Source organism: Rhinoraja longicauda, chromosome 39, assembly GCF_053455715.1.
Source record: "Rhinoraja longicauda isolate Sanriku21f chromosome 39, sRhiLon1.1, whole genome shotgun sequence".
NCBI lineage: Eukaryota > Metazoa > Chordata > Chondrichthyes > Rajiformes > Arhynchobatidae > Rhinoraja > Rhinoraja longicauda.
The window spans coordinates 2404335-2415558 of NC_135991.1; the positions used below are offsets into that span (position 1 = coordinate 2404335).

The window sequence follows — 11224 nt, forward strand, 5'->3', positions numbered from 1 at the left end:
GGAGGCGGGGAGGTCGCCGCTGCCGGAGGCGATGGAGGGGCCACGGAAGCGGAGGGCGTAGGCGACGGAGAGCGCTTGATCGGGAACGGGGGCCCGGGCCCAACCATAGGCGGCGGGGGGCTGAGGGGTGGCAAACAGGGCGCCGCTGGCGGAACGAGGGGGGCGGCCATAGGCCAGCCCCTGCGCGGCGGCTGGGCCACCGACACAGGGAGGTCCTGGTCCAAATGGGCCGGCTTGAGCCGGGATACCGAAACGAGTTCCTGGCGATTACCCACCTGCAAGGTGAAAGTGACAGCCCCTCTCTTCAGTACCTGAAACGGGCCCTGATAAACCGGCCGAAGAGGGGCCGGTGGGAATCTTTCCGAAGGAACACGAAATCGCAGTCCCGCAAGTCCAACGGGACGTGGACTGCCGTGCTTCCGTGCCAGGAGGTCGGGACTGGAGCCAGAGAACCTACCCGTGCCCGGAGGGAACCCAACACCGACGTAACGGGCGGCGGCAAGGCGGGGGCGGAAGGGAGAATGTCACCCGGCACCCGCAGGGGCGAACCGTAGACCAGCTCGGCCGAGGATGTGCCTAGCTCAGCCTTTGGGGCCGTACGAATGCCGAGGAGGACCCAAGACAGCTGGTCAGCCCAATCATGGCCGGTCAGTCGGGCACAGAGGGACGCCTTAAGCTGCCGATGGAAACGCTCCACCATCCCGTTGGATTGGGGATGGTAGGCGGTGGTCTGCTGTAAATGAGACCCATACAACTATGCCAGCGAGGCCCAGAGGGAGGAGGTGAACTGGGCTCCCCGATCTGTGGTGATGATAGCCTGGACGCCGAAACGGGCCACCCAATGCAACGCCAGGGCTCGTGCACAGGAGGCCGCCGAGGTGTCCGACAATAGGAGCGCCTCCGGCAAACGTGTAAACCGATCCACCACCGTCAGCAGATGAGTATAACCCCTGGAACCCCTGGAATAGGGCAATGGACCCACCAAATCCACGTGGATGTGGAAAAAACCGACTGGGGGAACCTCGAATCTCTGGTATGGGGGCTGGACATGGCGATGAACTTTGGAGGTTTGGCACGGAATACAGGCCCGTGCCCAGGCTGCCACCTGCTTCCGCAGGCCGTGCCAGACAAACCGGGCGGCCACCATGGCAAAATATGCCCTGATGGACGGATGTGCCAGGCCATGAATGGCCTCAAAAACCTTACGCCGCAGGGCGGCAGGCAACACCGGGCGAGGGCGTGGAAGGGAAACGTCACACCACAACTTGGTACCTTTGGGGCCACACGCCACCTGCTCCAACCGCAGTCCCGAGGCTGTGGAGGCGTACACCCCGGCCGTTTTTTCCAGGCGCTGAGCCTCCGCTAACTCCTGGAAATCCACCTGTCCGCCTACCAAGGCAACGGAGGGAATGGCCGGCCGGGACAGTGCATCAGCAACAGCATTAAGCCTACCCGCAATATGACGGACATCGGTGGTAAACTCCGAAATTAGGGTGAGGTGCCGCTGCTGGCGAGCCGACCATGGATCAGAAACCTTAGCAAAAGCGAATGTCAGAGGTTTGTGATCCGTGTAGGCCACAAAAGAACGGCCTTCCAAAAAATATCGCAAGTGGCGGACTGCTAAATAGAGGGCTAGGAGCTCCCTATCAAACGCACTATATTTGAGCTCGGCTCGCGAGAGCTGCCGGCTGAAAAATGCCAGGGGCTGCCATTGACCTTCGACCTGCTGCTCCAAAACCCCACCCACCACCACCACGTCTGAGGCGTCCACCGTCAGAGCCGTGGGGGCGGAGGAGCGCGGGTGCACCAGCATGGTGGCGTTGGCGAGGGCCTGTTTGACCGCGACAAAACTATACCTCGCGCTCCCGCACCACGTGACCCGTTAGCCCAACCGAGGGTTCGAAACCCCCCCGCTAATCCGTATGTCCCTACATGTGTATCATTACAGAAGGTAGACACAAAATGCTGGATTAACTCAGCAGGACAAGCGGCATCTCTCGAGATCAGAAATGGGTGACATTTTGGGTCGAGACCCTACTTCAGTGAGTCAGGGAGACAAGGAAGTGCAAGGTGTGAAAATGAGACAAAAGGGAAAGAGTTCAAGGAAAATAGAGAATAGATCATTGTTAGCTGGGAGAAGTTGACAACAAAGCAATAGACAATAGACAATAGGTGCAGGAGGAGGCCATTCAGCCCTTCGAGCCCGCACCGCCATTCAATGTGATCATGGCTGGTCATTCACAATCAGTACCCACTTCCTTCCTTCTCCCCGTACCCCCGGACTCTGCTATCTTTAAGAACTGTATCTAACTCTTGAAAGCATCCAGAGAATTGGCCTCCACTTTCTTCTGAGGCAGACAATTCCACAGGTTTACAACTCTCTGAGTGAAAAGGGTTTTCCTCATCTCCGTTCTAAATGGCCTCCCCCTTATTCCTAAACTGTGACCCCTGGTTCTGGACTCACCCAACATCGGGAACATGTTTCCTGCCTCTTGCGTGTCCAATCCCTTAATAATCTTACATGTTTCAATAAGATCCCCTCTCATCCTTCTAAAAGCCAGTGTATACCAGCCCAGTCGCTCCAGTCTTTCAACATACGACAGTCCCGCCATTCAACAGAGGTAGAATGTAATCGAGGACAATCAGACTGGTCGGAGAACTGGGAAGATGGGAGGGAATGGAGAGAGAGGGAAAGCAAGGGTTACTTGAAGTTAGAGAAGTTAATATTCAATATCAGGTAAGGTTATTTGGAGTATTGTGTGCAGTTCTGATCACCCCATTACTGGAAGGATGTGGAGGCTTTGAAGGCTTTTACTAGAATGCAGCACGGATTAGAGGTCAGTATTAATTTTAATCAGATTGAGAAAGTTCTGTGCAGGAAGCAATTGCATATGCAGTGTAAAGCGAAGATGGACAATAAAAAAAAGCTGGAGTAACTCAGCGGAACAAGCAGCATCTCTGGAGAGAAGGAATGGGTGACAGGCCATTGTTTACTGTTTGTTGGGTGAAAAGGAAAAGCTGGTGTAACGAGGGATGGAGAGAGAGGGAATGCCGGGGTTACTTGAAGTTCGAGAAAACAATATTCATACCACTGGACTGTAAGCTGCCCAAGCAAAATAATGCTGAGGCTCTATAAGGTGCTGGTCAGGCCACATTAGGAGGAAAATAACAGTCCCTACACCTCCTAAAATCCCTAAAGTTCTGTTAGTCGAGGATATTCAGGATCCTCAGGAATCCTGAGGGGTGTTGAGTACAAAGAGTGGTACATCGGGATGTAGCTGTGCATGTTGTTGGTGAGATCACTCTTTGTACTCTTTGCAGTTCTGATCACCCAGCTATTGAAAGGAAATTGGAAAGGATTCAGAAGAGATTTACCTGGGCGTCACAGTTGTTTGCAGGTTTGAGTTATTGAACCAAGTGGTTGATAGGTTGAGATGTTTTACTTTGAAGTGTGTGAGACTGAGGAGTGACCTTATTGAAGTGACAAGATCATTAGGGGCATAGATACAATGAAAACACATGGTCCTTTTCCCAGAGAAGAGGATTTTAAAATTAGAGGGCATAGACGTTGTCATCCATTGTGCCTCTATTGTAGAAGGGCTGCAGGGAAAAGGCTGGGAAGTTCAGGCCAGTGAGATCAATATCTGTGGTTGGAAAATTACTGGAGGTTATTCTGAGGGATAGGATATACATGCGTTTAGATGGACAAGGGCTGATTTGGGAAGGTCAACATGGTTTTGTACGTGGGAGGTTGTGTCTCAGGAATCTGACTGAATTCTTTGAAGACATGACCAAAAAAGGTTGATGAGGGCAGAGCTGCAGATGTATATATGGATTTCAGCAAGGCATTCAACGGTTCCACATGGTAGGCTGCTCTGGAAGGTTAGCCTACCATGAGATCTAAGGAGATCATTATCAGAAGATCATAAGTGATAGGAGCAGAATTAGGTCATTTAGCCCATCAAGTCTACACCGCCATTCAATCATGGCTGGTCTATCTCTCCCTCCTAACTCTATTATCCTGCCTTCTCCCCATAACCTTTGACACCCGCACTAATCAAGAATTTATCTATCTCTGCTTTAAGTATATCCATTGACTTGGCCTCCATAGCCTTCTGTGGCAGAGACAGCTGAATGGATAGAAAATAGACACAAACAGCTGGAATAACTCAGCGGGACAGGCAGCATCTATGGAGAGAAGGAATAGGTGACGTTTCAGGTCGAGCAAATTGGCTTCATGGAAGGAAGCAGAGGGTGATGGTGGAAGGTTGTTTTTCAGACTGGTGGCCTGTGACTAGCAATGTACCTCAGGATTCGGTGCTGGGCTCACTGCAGTTTGTCACCTATATCAATGATTTAGCCGAGAACATACATAGCAAGCTTGCAGATGACACAGAAGTGGGTGGCATTGCAGATAGTGAAGATGGCTGTCAAAATTAGCAGTAGGATCTTGATCGGTTGGGCAGGTGGGCTGAGGAATGGTTGATGGAATTTAATCTCATGAGGATTGGAGAAGGTTACGAAGTCAAGCTGGAGTAACTCAGCGGGGCAGGCAGCATCTCTGGGGAGAAGGGATGGGTGACTTTTCAGGTCGAGACCCTTCTTCAGACTGAAAGTCACAGGAAAGGGAAACGAGAGATATAGATAATGATATAGAGAGATAAAGAACAATGAACAAAAAGTAACAATGATAAGGGAAACAGGCCATTGGTAGTTGTTTGTTGGGTGAAAACGAGAAGCTGGTGCGACTTGGGTGGGGGAGGGATAGAGAGAGAGGGAACTACAATAATTGTATTTAGATAAATCAATATTCATACCACTAGGCTGTAAGCTGCCCAAGCGAAATATGAGATGCTGCTCCTCCAATTTGTCTCTAGTCTGTTCGGTTTTGGTCGCCCTGCTACAGGAAAGACGCCATTAAGCTGGAAAGAGTGCAGAGAAGATTTTCAAGGATGTTACCAGGACCTGAGGGATTGAGCGATAGAGAGAGGTTGGGCATGCACAAACTTTATTCCTTGGAGTACAGGAAGCTGAAGGGTGGGTGATCTTATAAAGGTGAGTTAAGATAGGGTAATCTAGAACTAGAAGGTAGTGGGGAATAATTTAATAGGAACCCGAGGGCCAACTTTTTCACAGAAAGGGTGGTTGGTATCTGGGAACGAACAGTCAGAGGATGTGGTTGAAGTTGGTACAATAACAACATTTGGACAGATACAAGGATAGGAAAGGTTCAGACGGAAATGGGCCAAATGGGACTTGCTTAGATGAGACTTGGGCCGAAGGGTCTGTTTCTGTGCTGTTCCACTCAACATGTCTGAAACAATGAAGGGTTAGGATGTAATGGATGTGGGCAGAGTGTGGGGAAGAGCAGAACTGGAGGCCATCAGCAGTAATCAGTCTTTGGGACCTCAGAGGGACATGGCTTTGCTCAGAGAGAGGTGAGTGGTGGACTCACTGCTCTCAGTGCGGGTTGAGGCCACAATAGAAGTAGATTTAGAGGGGTAAGACATTCTGATAGACGAGGAGCTAGGGACAGCAGGACAAGATGGGCCGAATGGCCTGTTCTGTAATTCCAGTGTAATCCAATGGAGAGCTGCGTGCTTGAGAATCTCTTTCGCTGCTTGGTCTGGGCTGGAGTTGGGGTTAAGTTGTGGTGTCTGTGTCTCAGAGCTGGGCTCTCACCGACTCCTTTCTCCAGGGAGGGACAGGACTTGGAAATACGTCGTGGCCGTGATCGTTCTTGCCGTTGTCCTTGGTGTCGTTACTGTTCCTGTCATCGCCACCGCAATCTTCTGGGCAGCACGTTGGCGCGGCAAACCAGGTGCGAGATGAACTGGAAACTGTCCGAATGTCTTCTCTGCCATTTATTCACGAGAGAGAGAGAGAGAGAGAGGGGAGGTGCACACTGCATCAGCCTGAAATCAGAGCCCTCTCCAACTACGGGTGCCAACTATCTCACTCCCAAATAAGGGACAAAGTGACATCACGTGACCTCACCCAGCCAGTGGTCACGTGCTCCCGCTCCACCAATGGCGGCCACCCTGACCGGAAGGCGGGTTGCTATGGAAACTCCATTAGGCGGCGCCCGGGCCCCCGGGCCTACATTGTCCGCGCCTACACTGTCCAGACCTGCAGCAGCCCCAGGACCTACACTGCCCAGACCTACACTGTCCGGGCCTACAATGTCCGGGCCTACACTGTCCAGACCTACAGCAGCCCCAGGACCTACACTGTCCGTTCCTACACTGTCAAGAGACCTACAGCAACCCCAGGATCTACACTGACCGGGCCTACAGTGTCTGGTCCTACACTGTCAGGACCTACACTATCCGGGCCTACAGTGTCCGGGGCTACAGTGTCCGGGCCTACACAGTTGGGCCTACACTGTCCAGGCCTACAGTGTCCGTGCCTACACAGTCGGGCCTACACTGTCCGGGCCTACACTGTCCGGGCCTACAGTGTCTGGGGCCAACAGTTTCCAGGCCTACAGCGCCCCCAGCCCTAATATGGGACAAGGGCGGTCCAGTATGGGACAAACCAATTTAGCACAAAATACGGGATGTCCTGGCGAATATGGGACAGTTGGCAACCCTACACATTGACCCCACCCCCCCCCCCCCCCACCCCCACTCCAATACTACCACTGTGTTTGGAAGAGGGGCAGAGCAGATTGCCCAAATATCCTGGAGCTGATATTTATACCTCATCCGCATCAGCAAAAACAACATCATCTGGGAACAATCTCAGTGCTGCCCACAATCCCATTCACTCTCATTGTCCACACTCCCCACGGACACAAACCCATCCCCATTCACTCCCCACACCCCATGGACTGAAAATACCAGGCCATTCCCTCTCACTGTCCACACACCCAATGGACCCATCTCCTCTCCATTCCCTCCCACCACACTCCACATGGACTGAAACTCTCTCCCACTCCCCACACTCCGAATGGACCCAACCTCCTTCCCATTCCCCCCACCGCCCACAACTTCCCATTCTCTCCCTCTGCCCACACACCCCACAGACCCGAACCCTTCCCCATTCCATCCCGCCACACTCCCCATGCACCGGCGGTCACGTTGGCGCAGCGGTAGAGTTGCTGTCATACAGCGAATGCAGCGCCGGAGACCCGGGTTAGATCTCAACTACGGATGCTCTCTGTGCGGAGTTTGCACGTTCTCCCCGTGACCTGCGCGGTTCCTCTCCGAGAACTTCGGTTTCCTCCCACACTTCAAAGATGTGGTTTGTAGGTTAATTGGCTCTGTAAATGTACAAAATTGTCCCTAGTGTGTAGGATAATGTTAATGTGCGGGGATCGCTTGTCGGCGTGGACCTGATGGGCCGAAGGGCCTGTTTCCGCACTGTATCTCTAAACTAAACTAAACTAAACCCAAACTCCCTCCCACTCTCTCCCCACCACCCACAGTCCGCATGGACACAAACATCTCCCCATTCCCTCCCACCACCCACACTCCCATGGACCCATACTCCACCCCACTCCCACTCCCCACAATCTCCATGGACTGAATCTCCCTCCCCACTCCCCACACTGCATGGACCCATCTCCTCCCCATTCCCTCCCTCCACACTCCCCAAGGACCGAAACTCAATCCCCACTCTCTCTCCACTGCCCACACCCCCTCATACACCCATTCCTTTTCCCATTCACTCCCACGTATCAATAGGTCCCAAGAATTTCCCCTCCACAGAGTTTCAGTGGAGCCCACCCCCTTCCCAGGGAGATGATCCAAGGATCAAGGGATATGGGGAGAAGGCAGACACAGGTTACTGATTGTGGATGATCAGCCATGATCACGAGGAATGGCGATGCTGGCTCAAAGGGCCAAATGGCCTCCTCCTGTACCTATTTTCTATGTTTCTATGAAAATTATAGTGGGAGAAAGGGTGAGTACGGTCATGTGATAGGAGTAGAATTAGACCATTCAGCCCATCAAGTCTACTCTGCCATTCAATCATGGCTGATCTATCTCTCCCTCACAACCCCATTCTCCTGCCTTCTCCCCGTAACCTCTGACACCCGCACTAATCAATGGGAAAAGACATGGAAAGGAGAAATAGGGAAATGGAAGGCTTGTGTCAGAGAAGGAGGGAGGGAGGGAGGGAGGGAGGGAGGGAGGGAGGGAGGGAGGGAGGGATGGATTGAGGCAAGATGGTGTGAAAGAGGGTGAATAAGAAAGATGGATATGGGGAAAGAATGAGAAAGGAATGTGGAAGAGTGGGAGGGAGAGAGAAGGATGAATGAAGGAATTCCCAAAGAAAGAGAGAAGGGAGACAGAGACAAAGAGGAAAGTGAGCGGTCTGAATGAAATTCTGTCTTCCAGATAGTTCCGTGGTGCAGCCGAAGGAGCAGGAAGCTGAAGATGGGCCGGTGGAGTCGCACTATCAGGTTGGTACTGTTGTGGCAAAGAGGCAGGTCGGCGTTTGTCTCCTTGTTGTCCCTCCACACCAGCACTGCCCCTAAGATACTAACTCCATGACCGCGGCCATCTGTACCTCACGCTGCCCAGGCAAGGCCAGCAGCATAATCAAGGACCAGTCTCACCCCGGCCACTCCCTCTTCTCCCCTCTCCCATCAGGCAAGATGTACAGAAGTGTGAAAACTCACACCTACAGATTCAGGGACAGTTTCTTCCCGGCTGTTATGAGGCAACTGAACCATTCTACCACAACCAGAGAGCAGTCCTGAACTACTATCTACCTCATTGGTGACTCTCGGACTATCCTTGCTGGCTTTACCTTGCACTAAACGTTATTCCCTTATCATGCGTCTATACACAGTAAATGGCTCGATTGTAATCATGCATTGTCTTTCCGCTGACTGGTTAGCAACAAAAGCTTTTCACCGTACCTCGGTACTCGTGACAATAAACTAAACGGAACTAAATTCTCTCCCCCCCTCCCCCAGTGTTGGGCACCAACTACCTCCCCCACTCCTGCCTACCGAACCCACGCCTCCCAAATCACCGTCCCCACCCCCATCACCGTCTCTACCCCCAGGATACTGACACCCCCCCCCCCCACACCACACTGAATCCATACATCACATCCCACTCTGCCCAATGGGACTGGCCCACAATGTTGACAAGTGATGGGAGCAGAATGAGATCATTCGGCCCATCAAGACCACTCCGCCGTTCAGTCATGGCTGATCTATGTCTCCCTCCTAACCCCATTCTCCTGCCTTCTCCCCACAACCCCTGACACCCGTACTAGTCAAGAGTCTATCTATCTCTGCCTTAAAAATATCCACTGACTTGGCCTCCACAGCCGCCTGACGCAATTATTTCCACAGATTCACCACCCTCTGACAAAAGAAGTTCCTCCTCATCTCGTTCCTGAAGGAACGTCCTTTAATTCTGAGGCTGTGGCCTCTGGTCCCAGACTCCCCCACTAGTGGAAACATCCCTGGACCCCACCTACCCGCTCCGTCCCGTTCCACGTACTGAACATCACGGACCCTGTCTTTGCCCCACTCCCCCGCGGCTACAACCTTATCCTGTACCTCCACACCCCAACATTCACTCCCCTGTACACCCCCCCCCCCCCGCCCTTAGTTCAGTGAAAGTCCCTCCGCCCCCAGACTCTGTAAACCCCCTCCCCTCCGGCCACGACAACCCTCTCTGTAACCCCCTCCCCTCCGGCCCCTACACCCCTCCCTGTAACCCCCTCCCCTCCGGCCCCTACACCCCTCCCTGTCTCTGTAACCCCCTCTCTGTCTCTGTAACCCCCTCCCATCTGCCCCTACACCCCTCCCTGTCTCTGTAACCCCCTCCCCTCTGCCCCTACACACCTCCCTGTCACCCCCTCCCCTCCGGCCCCTACACCGTGGGCTGTTGATTCTGTTCCTGTAACCGGTGTTTCTCTCCTCACAGGAGCTGGATCTCGGCGAGCGGGATCTGTACAGCGACCTCAACCTCAGATACAAATGAGCCGCTGCTCAACCCCTGTCAGTGTGTACCCTGCCTCCGCCCACTTTCTCTGACGTTTCTCTCTGCCCATCTCTCTCTCTTTCCTCCCTCTCTCCAACTAGCCTCCCTTCCGTTGACTTAAGGAGACAGGGAAAGTTTTCTTTACGCAGAGAGTGGGTGTCCAGAACGTGCTGTTAGGGCGGCACGGTGGCGCAGCGGTAGAGTTGCTGCCTTGCAGCGAATGCAGCGCCGGAGACCCGGGTTCCATCCCGACTATGGGTGCTGTCTTTACGGAGTTTGTACGTTCTCCCCATAACCTGCTTGGGTTTTCTCTGGGTGCTCCAGTTTCCTCCCACACCCCAAAGACGTGCAGGTTTGTAGGTTAATCGGCTTGGTAAATGTAAAAATTGTCCCTGGTGTGTGTAGGATAGTGTTAGTGTGCAGGGGTCGCTGGTCGGCGATAACTCGGTGGGCCGAGGGGCCTGTATTTGCGCTGTATCTCTCAACTAAACTAAACTAAACTAAACTGAAAGGTGGTGGTGGAAGCAGATACAAGTAGTGCTATATATGAAGCTTGTTACGTGGATATGGAGGGATTCGAGTTGTTCAGGTATCATGTTCAGCATCGGTAATGAGGGCTGAAGGGCCTGTTCCTGTGCAGTACTGTTCTACGTTCTATGACTGCATGCGTCTCCACAGACGCTGCCTGACCCGCTGAGAGTTGCAGCATTTAGTGTTTTTATTTCAGATTTCCAGAGTCTGCAGTTTGTTAATGTTTGATTTGCATCTTATTCAGAGTTTAGAGAAACATAGAAACATAGAAAATAGGTGCAGGAGTAGGCCATTCGGCCCTTCGAGCCTGCACCGCTATTCAATATGATCATGGCTGATCATCCAACTCAGTATCCTGTACCTGCCTTCTCTCCATACCCCCTGATCCCTTTAGCCACAAGGGCCACATCTAACTCCCTCTTAAATATAGCCAATGAACTGGCCTCAACTACCTTCTGTGGCAGAGAATTCCACAGATTCACCACTCTGTGTGAACATTTTTTTTCTCATCTCGGTCCTAAAAGACTTCCCCCTTATCCTTAAACTGTGACCCCCTTGTTCTGGACTTCCCAACATTGGGAACAATCTTCCTGCATCTAGCCTGTCCAACCCCTTAAGAATTTTGTAAGTTTCTATAAGATCCCCCCTCAATCTTCTAAATTCCAGCGAGTACAAGCCGAGTCTATCCGATTAAGTTTAGCTTGTTATGGATAAAGGTTTATCCTTTGTACTGTCCGCTG

The 11224-nt window shown here is 52.4% G+C and overlaps 1 long non-coding RNA gene across 1 annotated transcript; it reads left to right on the forward strand.

The window, feature by feature from the left end:
- Positions 1-5785: 5785 nt before the first annotated feature.
- LOC144611272 (uncharacterized) lies at positions 5786-9937 on the forward strand. The gene is made up of 3 exons (XR_013549502.1): positions 5786-5821; positions 8346-8410; positions 9897-9937. It is a non-coding gene; the product is annotated as an uncharacterized LOC144611272 (long non-coding RNA).
- The last annotated feature ends 1287 nt before the right edge of the window (positions 9938-11224 follow it).